This window comes from Prionailurus viverrinus, chromosome F2 (genome assembly GCF_022837055.1).
Source record: "Prionailurus viverrinus isolate Anna chromosome F2, UM_Priviv_1.0, whole genome shotgun sequence".
Classification (NCBI taxonomy): Eukaryota; Metazoa; Chordata; class Mammalia; order Carnivora; family Felidae; genus Prionailurus; species Prionailurus viverrinus.
The window spans coordinates 18,292,237-18,307,741 of record NC_062578.1 but is presented as its reverse complement, the minus strand read 5'-3'; positions in this window follow the sequence as shown (position 1 = coordinate 18,307,741).

The window sequence follows — 15,505 nt, the reverse complement described above, 5'->3', positions numbered from 1 at the left end:
GGCTCAAACTCATGAAACGCAAGATCATGACCTGAGCCGAAGTTTGATTCTTAACCCACTGAGCCACCCAGGTGCCCCAAAACTGTTTTTTCTTTCTCTTTCTCTGTAAAATACAAGAGCAACCCTATTATTACCCCTCATAGACATATGACAACCTTACTACAGTCCTCACCACTGTCTCGGTCACAGAAAAATTCTCTCCTGCTTGAAATTAATTCACAGGAAATAAATTCTGCTAGCTATATCAGACTCCCAGAAACTACACATTTTCTAGAAATGTTAAAAAGTCGGAAAATGTTCTTGTCCTGAAGCTTTGAATGCACCGGAGCAGCTTTTATGCCACGGAGCAGAAATACCTTCCCAGCCACAGTTGTTCTCCCTGGGCTCCTACCCGCCAGGTCCACCGCGTTTCCCTCTGCAGCAGGTGTGTGTGAGGTTGGCACCGGCCATATAAGTTTGAGTGAGACACAGTCCCTGACCTCTAAGAATTTACGGTCTTAGTATAGTTTTCAATATCGGTATCTGTGTATACGAGTTACGGAGTAATTTGTTACCATCAGTGGTACCACTACTGACCTACTGAAGAACGTGGATAATTTACTTTCTTTTTTATAAATTAGATCACATTTATAGTCACCCCTATAGTTGCATGTGGATCATTCTGATTTGCTTTCTTTTTCTTTAAGTTTATTTATTTTTGAGACAGAGAGAGAGAGCAGGGGAAGGGCAGAGAGAGAAGGAAAGCCAGAATCCCAAGCAGGCTCTGCACTGTCAGCACAGAGCCCAACACAGGGCTCGAATTCACAAACTGTGAGATCATGACCCGAGCCGAAATCAAGAGTGTGGACGCGTAACCAACTGAGACACCCAGGTGTGCTTCGATTTGCTTTCTCGAGTGAGATGGAAAAGGGTGGAATTACAGTGATACCCAGATTTTACATGAGGGATAGATGAACATTACATTTCACAGAGAGAAAGAGGGGTTGAGAACAGGTGCCCTGGGACATGCAATGATGTGCAGGTCTTGATAATTACAAGAAAGTTAAGACATGGCTCCTGGCCTTAAGGAGTTTATAACTAGCGGGCTATATCAGATAGCCATGTGGATAATGTATAATTAAGAGCTGAATTATGGAGTTTGACTACTGAAGTGGGAGAGAGCAGGACAAAGGGAGAAATGACTTCACATCAGTGTTGGGACATTTTGTAGAGGTGGGGAGACTTCAATGTAGGGAAGGTTTGGACAGGTGAGAGTCATAGAGACAAGCATATCAGAGAGGGGAGGCTCCCTCCAAAGGGAGACTGACAGGCTTCTCCTGGTATCTTCAAGAGTCTTCCCACGCCCGTACTAATGTGCTCAGAGCTGTAGCTCTCACCAGGCCAAACTTCAAATCCACCCTCTTCTCTGTATCCCCACCCACATCCACCTTAACTCAAGACCTCATCAGGGCTCACCTCTATTCCTGTGATAGCCACCAAATGGTTCTCCTGGCCTCCATTATTGTCTGCCTTGAATCCATCCTTCCCAGAAAGACCTTCCCAATATCAAATTGACCAAATACTAACCTTCTGCTTAAAATCATTCAGTGACTCATCTGTTACCTCCACGAGGAAGCCTAGTCATGGGATGTAAGACCTTTAACAGTGTGACTTACTCTCCTGCCTTATCTCTTGCCTTTCCCCACCTTCTATCCTCCTGAGCCATTGAATTAACTTGTCTTAGTCAGGTCATGTTGCTATAACAAAATACCTTAGGCTTGGAGGCTGAAACAACAGAAATTTATTTTCTCATATTTCTGGAGACTGGAAATCCAAGATCAAGGTGCCAGCAGGATCGGTGTCTGGTGAGAGTTCTCTTTGGGTTGTAGATGGTAGCCTTCTCATTATGTCTTTGCACGGCCTTTCCTTGGCATGTATGCATGGAAAAGAGTGAGTGAGCTCGTCTCCTCTTATAAGGACAGTAATCCTATTGGATCTGGGCTCTACCCTTATTACTCAATCTATCCCTAATTACTTCCCAAAGGCCCTATCTCCAGATACCATGACATTGGGGGGAGGGGGAACACAAACATTCAGTTCATAACACTTGCTATTCTCTGAACACACCATGTTTTCCCACGTAACCCAGTGCCTTTGTATAAGCTGTTCCCTCTACCTGGTGTGCCCTTCTCTGAACCCTCCCCAGCACCCTTATTTATCACCCCCTCTACCTCTTATCTTTGTTAATTCTTTTATCACCTCGAGACTCAGTTCAGGCTCAGCTGTGTGTTCTTAGGAAGGTTCCAATGGGGGGGTCTTACATGCCTCCATCAGAGATGAAATATAGCTACTAATACAGGACTGTGATTTCCTTCTGGGGAAAACTATGTCTTATCCTTATCCATCATCCTATCCCTAATGCTTAGCACAGTGCCTGGCATGTATTTGTTGCATGCAGGCATGCATGAATAAATGAATGAATGAATAAATGAATGGTGAATAATAAGTAAGGTAAGGCTATGTTGTGGGGAAAAAATGAGGCAGAGAATTTAGGCTTGATTAAGTAAGTAGTGTGAAGGCCTTATATGTTCTTCAGCATGAAAGTATGATTCAAGTCGGGGGGACCTGGTTGGCTCAGTCGGTTAAGCGTCCAACTCTTGGTTTCAGCTCAGGTCATGATCTTACAGTTTGTGGGTTTGAGTCCCACATCAGGCTCTGTGCTGACAGTGTGGAGCCTGCTTGGGATTCTCCGTCTCCCTCTCTCCCTTTGCCCCTCCCACACCTGCTATCTTTCTCAAAAAAAATAAATAAACTTCAAAAATATATATATGATTCAAGTGGTTTTAGAAGGATGACTGGAAGGTTTATTCATGAATGTTAGAGGATGGGTAAGGAAGACAGCTAGCAGAGTATTGTAATCATCCCATATTTATATAATGATATTGGACATAGGAATGGTGACAATTATATCTAACATTTATTCAACCCTATATGCCAGGCAATGTTTTGTTTTGTTTTCTTTTTCAGGTTTTTAAAATTGAAGTATAGTTGTATGTAGTGTTACATTAGTTTAACGTGTACAACATAGTGATTCCACAAATTTATACATTATGCTATGCTCACTAAGAGTACAGCTGCCATCTGTCACCATAACCACTATCATAAACCATTGACTATATTCGCCGTGCCACGCCTTTTATCCCTGTAACATTTTCATTCCATAACTACTGGAAGTGCCTGGTACTATATTAAGTGTTTTCAATATATTAACTTACTCTCTTTTAAAAAAAATTTTTTTTAACGTTTATTTATTTTTGAGACAGAGACAGAGCATGAACGGGGGAGGTCACAGAGAGAGGGAGACACAGAATCTGAAACAGGCTCCAGGCTCTGAGCTGTCAGCACAGAGCCCAATGCAGGGCTCGAACCCACGGACCGTGAGATCATGGCCTGAGCTGAAGTCAGACGCTTAACTGACCAAGCCACCCAGGTGCCCCTATATTAACTTATTCTCAAAAGAACCCCAGCCTAAGGGATCAAAATGTGTGTGTGTGTGTATGTGTGTGTATTATTATTTTTATCCTATTTTACACATAAGGCAGCTGAAATACCAAGAGGTTAGGTAACTTACCCAAGGTCACAGATCTAGGAAGTGGCAGAAATTAAAGGCAAACCATGAGATATTTCAAAGGGAAAAGAAACACAGCTTCCTAAAAGGGTATAAAATAGTGGGATGTGAGAGGCAAAGTTGACTTTCAGGTTCCTGACCTAGGAAAAGAGAAAACTGAAGAAGTCAGGATGGAAAGTCAATTTGCTGAGGGATGCTGCAGTCATCTGGGATGAATTGACCTTAATGTAGTGACTGGACATCCCCATAGAGATGACCTGTGGGCAGTTATAAATATTCATAGCAATCCCACATAGATCTACTGAAAGCCTATTATAACAAACACACTTGTCTAGGTCTAAGGAGTTGCAAACATGGTTTTATATGACATTTTCCAAAGTATTGCCTTTATACTATGTAGGCAAGGGGAGTCAGTGAAGGATTTAAAACAGTAGGTTGATGTGGTTTTAGTTCATTTCAGAAACCATGTGAAGGCTGGAATTAAGGAGGATATAGTGAAGTCAGGGACACAGGTTAGGAGTTGAGGGTTTATACACTTAAAAATGACCGAAATGGTAAATTTAGTATTATATATATTTTACCACAATAAAAAAGAGTTGAGAAGCTGCTTCGGGGGTCCAGGTAAGAGATGATAAAGGCATAAACTGGGGAAGGGTCAGGGGAAAATTTAATAAGGAGGATTTACTGAGTTATCCATATAATAGAATAGCCCAGTTATTTTAGCTAGAAACATAGGAGCTATTTATTATTTAGCATTTATTGACCTGGTACTACATGCCAGGCACTGTGCTAGGGCACAAAGGTGAATAACAATCCCTATCCTCAAATTGCACAATGCACTCAATTGTCTAGTGAGATAGATACATATACAACATTCATAATACAATATATCAGGGCAGCATTGAAGACAAGTATAGGGCATTATGGAAGCACAGAGGAGAGCAACCAATAAGTTGTGGCAAATAGTCAGGGAGAGGGGTTTTAGAAATGGTGGCTCCTGAGTTGAGTTTTAAACAATTATGAAGATCTTGCCAGGTAAAGGACAGTTGCAGGGAGGAAGGCATTCTGAGTAGGAAAGAGCATATAAGTTGTTAAAATATTTGCTGGGAGGCACAGAGGGGCAAAGGAAGGGTCTGGGAGGCCCTGGCCCTCAAGGGACTCTTGCTATACCAGCACACCCACTCCTACCAAGACAGGACCCATTCCCCTTGCCTGTAGATGGTTCGAGCCCCGCATCAGGCTCTGTGCTGACAGCTCAGAGCATGGACCCTGCTTTGGATTCTGTGTCTCCCTCTCGCTCTGCTCCCCTTGCCAGAAGCCTTACATACCCCAGGTGGGGACAGCAGCCCTATCAGGCAGTGTAGACAGCCTGATACCTTTAGAAGCATTGGGAAAAAAGTGTCTGGGTCCCCCTCCAGAAGGGAAAGCAGTGGAGAGGCCTTTCAGAAGATTTTGAGGACAGTGTAGACCTCAGGAATGGTGTAGTTAATACCAAGAGAAGATTGAGTAAGAGTGGGGAAATGAAGATTCCCAGGGCTAACTTTAGAGTTTTATTAATGAGTGCCCTTGGGACACATCTTAGATATTCCCAGAACAAATGTAATAGTCACCTGAGGGGAAATGAACTTCCAGGAGCATCTCTAACGGTGTCTGAAGGAAAAAAAAAATGCATCGCTTAGTAGATAAGAGCAGGCCTTGAAGTCAAGCAAAGTTGCTTTAAAATTTACTCTACCAGTTAATAACTATCTGAACTGGGCAATTTTGTTAAGCTTTCTGAGCCTCTACTACTTTTCCTATAAAATGAGGATTATAATTGGGGCGCCTGGGTGGCTCAGTCAGTTAAGCGTCTGACTTCAGCTCAGGTCATGATCTCACAGTTCATGGGTTCGAGCCCCTCATGGGGCTCTGTGCTGACAGCTCAGAGCCTGGATCCTGCTTTGGATTCTGTGTCTCCCTCTCTCTCTGCTCCTCCCCAACTCACACCCTGTCTCTCTCTCTCAAAAGTAAATAAACATTTTTTTAAAAGGAGGATTATAATAATATCTGCTACATGATGCTGCCATAGGGACTGAATGTTAAGGACACCCCTGTCCTTCACATAGTCACATAGTTGCTAACACATGGTAAGGCATTCAGTGTTGGTTACTACATCCATTACTACTAAAGTGACACCATTTTACCTTCCCCAGTCAGAAGGACGAGACGTACAGAAATGAAAATACCAGTGGTAACATTTTTCAAATTTATAGTGTAAATCAGTTATTTTTCTTAAATGCTTATTTATTCCTGAGAAAGGGAGAGAGACAGAGTGTGAGCAGGGTAAGGGAAGAGAGAGAGAGAGAGAGCGCGCGAGAGAGAGACAGAATCCTAAGCTGACTCCAGGATCCGAGCTGTCAGCACAGAGCCCTACACGGGGCTCGAACCCATAGACTGAGAGATCACAACTTGAGCTGAAGTCTGACGCTTAACCAACTGAGCCACCCAGGCATCCCTAAATCAGTTATTTTTTTGAGAGAGAGAGAGAGAGCACACATGAGTGAGAGTGGTGGGCAGAAGGAGGGAGACAGACTCTTATGTAGGCTCCACGCTGAGCATGGAGCCTGATGCAGGGCTGGATCCCATGACCCTGGGATCATGACCTGAGCCTAAATCAAGAGTCAAATTAACAACGACTCAACCAACTGAGCCACCCAGGTCCTCCAGTTACTTTTTTAAATACTGATTTCTTAATTTAATTTAATTTAATTTAATTTAATTTAATTTAATTTAGTTTAATTTAGTTTAATTTAATTTATATCCAATAAATATAATTTATTGTCAAGTTTGCTAAAATTCGGTGTATACAGTGTGCTTTTGGCTTTTAGGGTAGATTCCTGTGATTCCTCACTTACATACAGCATCCAGTGCTCATCCCAAAAAGTGCTCTCCTCAATGTCCATGACTCATTTTCTCCTATCCCCTGCCCCGCCCACATCAACCTTCAGTTTGTTCTCTGTATTTAAGAGTCTCTTATGGTTTGCCTCCCTCTCTGTTTGAAACTATTTTTCCCCATCTCTTTCCCCATGGTCTTCTGTTAAGTTTCTCAAATTCTACATATGAGTGAAAACATATGATATCTGTCTTTCTCTGACTGACTTATTTTACTTAGCATAATACCCTCCAGTTCCATCCATGTTGTTGCAAACGGCAGGATTTCATTCTTTCTCATTGCCAAGTAGTATTCCATTATATATATATATAAACCACATCTTCTTTATCCATTCATCAGTTGATGGATATTTGGGCTTTTTCCCTAATTTGGCTATTGTTGAAAGTGCTGCTATAAACATTGGGGTACATGTGCCCCTATGAATCAGCACTCCTGTATCCTTTGGATAAATTCCTAGTAGTGCTATTGCTGGGTCATAGGGTAGTTCTATTTTTAATTTTTTGAGGAACCTCCACACTGTTTTCCAGAGTGGCTACACCAGTTTGCATTCCCACCAACAGTGCAAGAGGGTTCCCGTTTCTCCATGCCCTCGCCAACATCTATTGTTTCCTGAGTTGTTAATTTTAGCCACTGTGACCAGTGTCATGTGGTATCTCAATTTGGTTTCTATTTGCATTTCCCTGATGATGAGTGATGTTGAGCATCTTTTCATGTGTCTGTTACCCATCTGAATGTCTTCTTTGGAAATGTGTCTATTCATGTCTTCTGCCCATTTCTTCACTGGATTATTTGTTTTTTGGGTGTTGAATTTGATAAGTTCTTTATATATTTTGGATATTGACACTTTATCTGATATGTCATTTACAAATATCTTCTTCCATTCCATCAGTTGCCATTTAGGTTTTTTTTAATTTTTCAAATCTTTATTTATTATTTTTGAGAGAGAGACAGAGTGTGGAGCAGGGGAGGAGCAGAGAGAGAGGGAGACACAGAATCCGAAGCAGGCTCCAGGCTCTGAGCTGTCAGCACAGAGCCCAATGCAGGGCTCGAACCCACGGACCGTGAGATCATGGCCTGAGCTGAAGTCAGACGCTTAACTGACCAAGCCACCCAGGCGCCCCTATATTAACTTATTCTCAAAAGAACCCCAGCCTAAGGGATCAAAATGTGTGTGTGTGTGTATGTGTGTGTATTATTATTTTTATCCTATTTTACACATAAGGCAGCTGAAATACCAAGAGGTTAGGTAACTTACCCAAGGTCACAGATCTAGGAAGTGGCAGAAATTAAAGGCAAACCATGAGATATTTCAAAGGGAAAAGAAACACAGCTTCCTAAAAGGGTATAAAATAGTGGGATGTGAGAGGCAAAGTTGACTTTCAGGTTCCTGACCTAGGAAAAGAGAAAACTGAAGAAGTCAGGATGGAAAGTCAATTTGCTGAGGGATGCTGCAGTCATCTGGGATGAATTGACCTTAATGTAGTGACTGGACATCCCCATAGAGATGACCTGTGGGCAGTTATAAATATTCATAGCAATCCCACATAGATCTACTGAAAGCCTATTATAACAAACACACTTGTCTAGGTCTAAGGAGTTGCAAACATGGTTTTATATGACATTTTCCAAAGTATTGCCTTTATACTATGTAGGCAAGGGGAGTCAGTGAAGGATTTAAAACAGTAGGTTGATGTGGTTTTAGTTCATTTCAGAAACCATGTGAAGGCTGGAATTAAGGAGGATATAGTGAAGTCAGGGACACAGGTTAGGAGTTGAGGGTTTATACACTTAAAAATGACCGAAATGGTAAATTTAGTATTATATATATTTTACCACAATAAAAAAGAGTTGAGAAGCTGCTTCGGGGGTCCAGGTAAGAGATGATAAAGGCATAAACTGGGGAAGGGTCAGGGGAAAATTTAATAAGGAGGATTTACTGAGTTATCCATATAATAGAATAGCCCAGTTATTTTAGCTAGAAACATAGGAGCTATTTATTATTTAGCATTTATTGACCTGGTACTACATGCCAGGCACTGTGCTAGGGCACAAAGGTGAATAACAATCCCTATCCTCAAATTGCACAATGCACTCAATTGTCTAGTGAGATAGATACATATACAACATTCATAATACAATATATCAGGGCAGCATTGAAGACAAGTATAGGGCATTATGGAAGCACAGAGGAGAGCAACCAATAAGTTGTGGCAAATAGTCAGGGAGAGGGGTTTTAGAAATGGTGGCTCCTGAGTTGAGTTTTAAACAATTATGAAGATCTTGCCAGGTAAAGGACAGTTGCAGGGAGGAAGGCATTCTGAGTAGGAAAGAGCATATAAGTTGTTAAAATATTTGCTGGGAGGCACAGAGGGGCAAAGGAAGGGTCTGGGAGGCCCTGGCCCTCAAGGGACTCTTGCTATACCAGCACACCCACTCCTACCAAGACAGGACCCATTCCCCTTGCCTGTAGATGGTTCGAGCCCCGCATCAGGCTCTGTGCTGACAGCTCAGAGCATGGACCCTGCTTTGGATTCTGTGTCTCCCTCTCGCTCTGCTCCCCTTGCCAGAAGCCCTACATACCCCAGGTGGGGACAGCAGCCCTATCAGGCAGTGTAGACAGCCTGATACCTTTAGAAGCATTGGGAAAAAAGTGTCTGGGTCCCCCTCCAGAAGGGAAAGCAGTGGAGAGGCCTTTCAGAAGATTTTGAGGACAGTGTAGACCTCAGGAATGGTGTAGTTAATACCAAGAGAAGATTGAGTAAGAGTGGGGAAATGAAGATTCCCAGGGCTAACTTTAGAGTTTTATTAATGAGTGCCCTTGGGACACATCTTAGATATTCCCAGAACAAATGTAATAGTCACCTGAGGGGAAATGAACTTCCAGGAGCATCTCTAACGGTGTCTGAAGGAAAAAAAAAATGCATCGCTTAGTAGATAAGAGCAGGCCTTGAAGTCAAGCAAAGTTGCTTTAAAATTTACTCTACCAGTTAATAACTATCTGAACTGGGCAATTTTGTTAAGCTTTCTGAGCCTCTACTACTTTTCCTATAAAATGAGGATTATAATTGGGGCGCCTGGGTGGCTCAGTCAGTTAAGCGTCTGACTTCAGCTCAGGTCATGATCTCACAGTTCATGGGTTCGAGCCCCTCATGGGGCTCTGTGCTGACAGCTCAGAGCCTGGATCCTGCTTTGGATTCTGTGTCTCCCTCTCTCTCTGCTCCTCCCCAACTCACACCCTGTCTCTCTCTCTCAAAAGTAAATAAACATTTTTTTAAAAGGAGGATTATAATAATATCTGCTACATGATGCTGCCATAGGGACTGAATGTTAAGGACACCCCTGTCCTTCACATAGTCACATAGTTGCTAACACATGGTAAGGCATTCAGTGTTGGTTACTACATCCATTACTACTAAAGTGACACCATTTTACCTTCCCCAGTCAGAAGGACGAGACGTACAGAAATGAAAATACCAGTGGTAACATTTTTCAAATTTATAGTGTAAATCAGTTATTTTTCTTAAATGCTTATTTATTCCTGAGAAAGGGAGAGAGACAGAGTGTGAGCAGGGTAAGGGAAGAGAGAGAGAGAGAGAGCGCGCGAGAGAGAGACAGAATCCTAAGCTGACTCCAGGATCCGAGCTGTCAGCACAGAGCCCTACACGGGGCTCGAACCCATAGACTGAGAGATCACAACTTGAGCTGAAGTCTGACGCTTAACCAACTGAGCCACCCAGGCATCCCTAAATCAGTTATTTTTTTGAGAGAGAGAGAGAGAGCACACATGAGTGAGAGTGGTGGGCAGAAGGAGGGAGACAGACTCTTATGTAGGCTCCACGCTGAGCATGGAGCCTGATGCAGGGCTGGATCCCATGACCCTGGGATCATGACCTGAGCCTAAATCAAGAGTCAAATTAACAACGACTCAACCAACTGAGCCACCCAGGTCCTCCAGTTACTTTTTTAAATACTGATTTCTTAATTTAATTTAATTTAATTTAATTTAATTTAATTTAATTTAGTTTAATTTAGTTTAATTTAATTTATATCCAATAAATATAATTTATTGTCAAGTTTGCTAAAATTCGGTGTATACAGTGTGCTTTTGGCTTTTAGGGTAGATTCCTGTGATTCCTCACTTACATACAGCATCCAGTGCTCATCCCAAAAAGTGCTCTCCTCAATGTCCATGACTCATTTTCTCCTATCCCCTGCCCCGCCCACATCAACCTTCAGTTTGTTCTCTGTATTTAAGAGTCTCTTATGGTTTGCCTCCCTCTCTGTTTGAAACTATTTTTCCCCATCTCTTTCCCCATGGTCTTCTGTTAAGTTTCTCAAATTCTACATATGAGTGAAAACATATGATATCTGTCTTTCTCTGACTGACTTATTTTACTTAGCATAATACCCTCCAGTTCCATCCATGTTGTTGCAAACGGCAGGATTTCATTCTTTCTCATTGCCAAGTAGTATTCCATTATATATATATATAAACCACATCTTCTTTATCCATTCATCAGTTGATGGATATTTGGGCTTTTTCCCTAATTTGGCTATTGTTGAAAGTGCTGCTATAAACATTGGGGTACATGTGCCCCTATGAATCAGCACTCCTGTATCCTTTGGATAAATTCCTAGTAGTGCTATTGCTGGGTCATAGGGTAGTTCTATTTTTAATTTTTTGAGGAACCTCCACACTGTTTTCCAGAGTGGCTACACCAGTTTGCATTCCCACCAACAGTGCAAGAGGGTTCCCGTTTCTCCATGCCCTCGCCAACATCTATTGTTTCCTGAGTTGTTAATTTTAGCCACTGTGACCAGTGTCATGTGGTATCTCAATTTGGTTTCTATTTGCATTTCCCTGATGATGAGTGATGTTGAGCATCTTTTCATGTGTCTGTTACCCATCTGAATGTCTTCTTTGGAAATGTGTCTATTCATGTCTTCTGCCCATTTCTTCACTGGATTATTTGTTTTTTGGGTGTTGAATTTGATAAGTTCTTTATATATTTTGGATATTGACACTTTATCTGATATGTCATTTACAAATATCTTCTTCCATTCCATCAGTTGCCATTTAGGTTTTTTTTAATTTTTCAAATCTTTATTTATTATTTTTGAGAGAGAGACAGAGTGTGGAGCAGGGGAGGAGCAGAGAGAGAGGGAGACACAGAATCCGAAGCAGGCTCCAGGCTCTGAGCTGTCAGCACAGAGCCCAATGCAGGGCTCGAACCCACGAAGAGTGAGATCATGACCTGAGCCAAAATTGGATGCTCAACCGACTGAGCCACCTAGGCGCCCCAGTTGCCATTTAGTTTTGCTGATTATTTCCTTTGCAGTGCAGAGCTTTTTATCCTGATGAGGTCCCAATGGTTCATTTTTGCTTTTATTTCCCTTGCCTTCAGAGACGTGTTGAGTAAGAAACTGCTGTGGCTGAGTTCGAAGAGGTTGTTGCCTGTTTTCTCTTGTAGGGTTTTGATAGTTTCCTGTCTCACATTTAGCTCTTTCATCCATTTTGAGTTTATTCTGTGTATGGTGTAAGAAAGTGGTCCAGTTTCAATCTTCTGCCTGTTGCTGTCAAGTTCTCCCAGCACCATTTGCTAAAAAGACTGTTTCTTTTCCATTGGATACTCTTTCCTGCTTTGTCAAAGATGAGTTGGCCATACATTTGTAGGCCCATTTCTGGGTTCTCTATTCTATTCCATTGGTCTATGTGTCTGTTTTTGTGCCAATACCATACTGTCTTCATCATAGCTTTGTAGTAGAGGCTAAAATCCGGGATCGTGATGCTCCGGCTGAAAAGAACAGCTTTAAATCCAAATGACAGCCCTGCCTTAGTTTAAAGCTAAAGTTCTCTTTTCTGCTTATTATGGATCTTTGATAAGAAATACAATTGCTGAGAAGTCTGTTTTGCTTGCTGTTTGCTACGAGCATTGTGAGGCCTTTCCTGAATGTAACCCGCTGTGTAGTAGAATGGGTTGTAAACCTTCCTAAATGTAGTCTGATATGTGATGGAATGAGTGATTGTACATACACTAACCGGCATTTCTCGCTTCTGTAAACCTGCTTGCTTAGCACATTCCTCACCTAGCCTACCCCCTTCCCCCTTCCCCCTTTTTTTCTCCCGCCACAAGTAACAGACAAAGCCTTCCCGCCAAAGGACAGACAAAGGACGCCCAATCAGAGAACAACAAATGTCCTTACTTTAAAATCAACTAATCAGGCCCCTCATAATTTGAAACCTCCCCTGTGCTATTTGTCTCTGTCTATAAAAACGCTGTACCAACCCTGATCGTGGCCTCTTGTGTCACCGGCGACGAGTGCGCAGAGGACCAGGTTCGAACCTGCAATAAACGACCCTTGCCGCTTGGCTTTGACTTACGACTCTGGTGGACTTTTGTGGGAGGTTTCGGAACTTCGGGCATTACACGGCTTTGGTTTTCTTTTTCACCATTCCTTTGGCTATTCAGGGTCTTTTGTGGTTCCATACACATTTTAGGACTGTTTGTTCTGGCTTTGAGAAGAATGCCGGTGCAATTTTGATTGGGATTGGATTGAATGTGTAGATTGCTTTGGGTAGTATTGACATTTTACCAATATTTGTTCTTCCAATCCATGAGCATGGAATATTTTTCCAATTATTTGTGCCTTCTTCAATTTCTTTCATGATTTTCCTATAGTTTTCAGCATATAGACCATTTACATCTTTGGTTAGGATTATTCCAAGGTATTTATGATTCTTGGTGCAATTTTAAATGGGATCGATTCCTTGATTTCTCTTTCTGCTGCTTCATTATTGGTGTATAGAAATGCAACCTGTAAAAGGGGAACATCAATACATTTCAGTCAGTTTTTCCCCTGGGAAATTGTGCCAGGTACATTGATTTTGTATCCTGCGACTTTGCTGAATTCATGTATCAGTTCTAGCAGCTTTTTGGTGGAGGCTTTCAGGTTTTCCATGTAGAGTATCCTGTCATTTGCAAAAAGTGAAAGTTTGACTTCTTCTTTGCCAATCTGGATGCCTTTTATTTCATTGTATTGTCTAATTGCTGAGGCTAGGACTTCCAACACTATGTTAAACAACAGTGGTGAGAGTGGACATCCCTGTTATGTTCCTGATCTCAGGGGGAAAGCTCTCAGTTTTTCCCCATTGAGGATGATATTAACTGTGGGCTTTTCATATATGGCTTTTATGATTTTCAGGTATGTTCCTTCTATCCCAACTTTCTTGAGGGTTTTTATTAAGAAAGGATGCTGTATTTTTTCAAATGCTTTTTCTGCATCTACTGACAGGATCATATGGTTCTTATCCTTTCTTTTACTAATGTGATGTATCACATTGATTTGCAAACAGTTATTTTTTAAAAGAGTTAGTGTTCTAGATGTTTCCTCCCATGGAGTGAAGCACACCAATGGGAGGGTGTGCTTTTAATAGCTGAATATCTATTTATGAAGCAAAAAATGGGAAAGTTACAGGTTATTGAGAAATTGCTTTCAGTTTACTGGAAATACAAAATACAATATGCCAAATATGACTGTCTCAACATTAATTTTGGAGTGAACTAATTAACAAGAATTTTCTTTTTCTGTCCTTATTTTCATAGTTTCTTTGTTTAGTAAGAGCCAAGCAGTCCAGCTAATGAAGTTAGTTTATTAGACAGAGTTGATGTCCTCAGAGACTCTTGCAGGGGAAGGGCTTATGTTTCACACACAGAGTAAAGGAGCACGTGGCAGCTATTTCTAAAGCTGAAAAAGGGGAACATCAACACATTTCAGTGAGTTTTTCCCCTGGCAAATTGTGCCAGGTACACATTTTATGTTTTCATATGGTAAGATACTAAATATCTTAAAATATAGGAACTAACTCATAACTCCAGTGCTATATGCTAACCATCTTAAATCACTCTTATCATACAAAGGATCCAAAAGTGAAATGGAGCTTTCTATTTTTGTTTTTGTAAGAAGAAAAATAAAGCCAAGGAGGGAAATGTTGCCTGCCTTAAAAAAAAAAAAACACGTATGAATTCTAATGAATACAAATATAATTTGTAGGGAAAAACATAATTTTTTTCTATGTGAAATTAAATCTTGAAGTCATTTTAGAAAACAATACTCCCAGTTCTTTATTGAAAACTGATCCTTAAAAATTGGGGGTACAAAATTATCTGGCAATGTTAATTTCTGCCTCGTCCATTGGGGTGAATGATCTTCCAACTGTGCAGATAGGACAAGTGTAGTTAAGAGGGAAGTGAATCCCAAGATATAGAGAAGAGTAGAAGAGTACTTGGTCACAATAAATATGACCATACTTTCAGACCAAGTTATATCTCAGGATACAAAAGGAATATGCAGGTACAGTCAAGGATCCAAATATATAACTACTGAGAAATCATAGAGAAATTGAGAAAAATCTTAAGACTTGAGGGGAAAAAATGCCTCTCTTTTCCAGAAGATAAGCCCAAGAAACTACCAACGAATACACTTGAGGTTTATGTATTTATTTTGAAAGAGAGAGAAGAGTGAGCATGAGAGGGACAGAGATTCCCAAGCAGACTCCACATTGCCACTCCCTATGTGGGGCTCAAACTCACAAACCATGAGATTATGCCCTGAGCCGTGATCAAGAGTGAGGTGTTTAACTGACTAAGCCACCCAGGTGCCCCCTACAACAAATAAACTATACCTAGCAAAAAAAAATGATTTATAGCTTTCCAATACTTAGCAAACAAAGAGGTGGTCAGGGATCAATAGAATCCAAATGGGTTCACTAAAGGGAAAGAATTGCCCAACTAGCAGTTAAAGAGTTGTCACAGGTATCAAGTACCAGGATTTTAGCAATGCAGTTTAAAAGCTTCTCAAAAAAATCCATTAGCCAAGGGCATATTTGCATGCTTAATGTAGGTGAATTCACAGGTGGTTGAATAATGTTAAATATGAGTCAGAATCCACTTAGAGCTTTTAACGGTTTT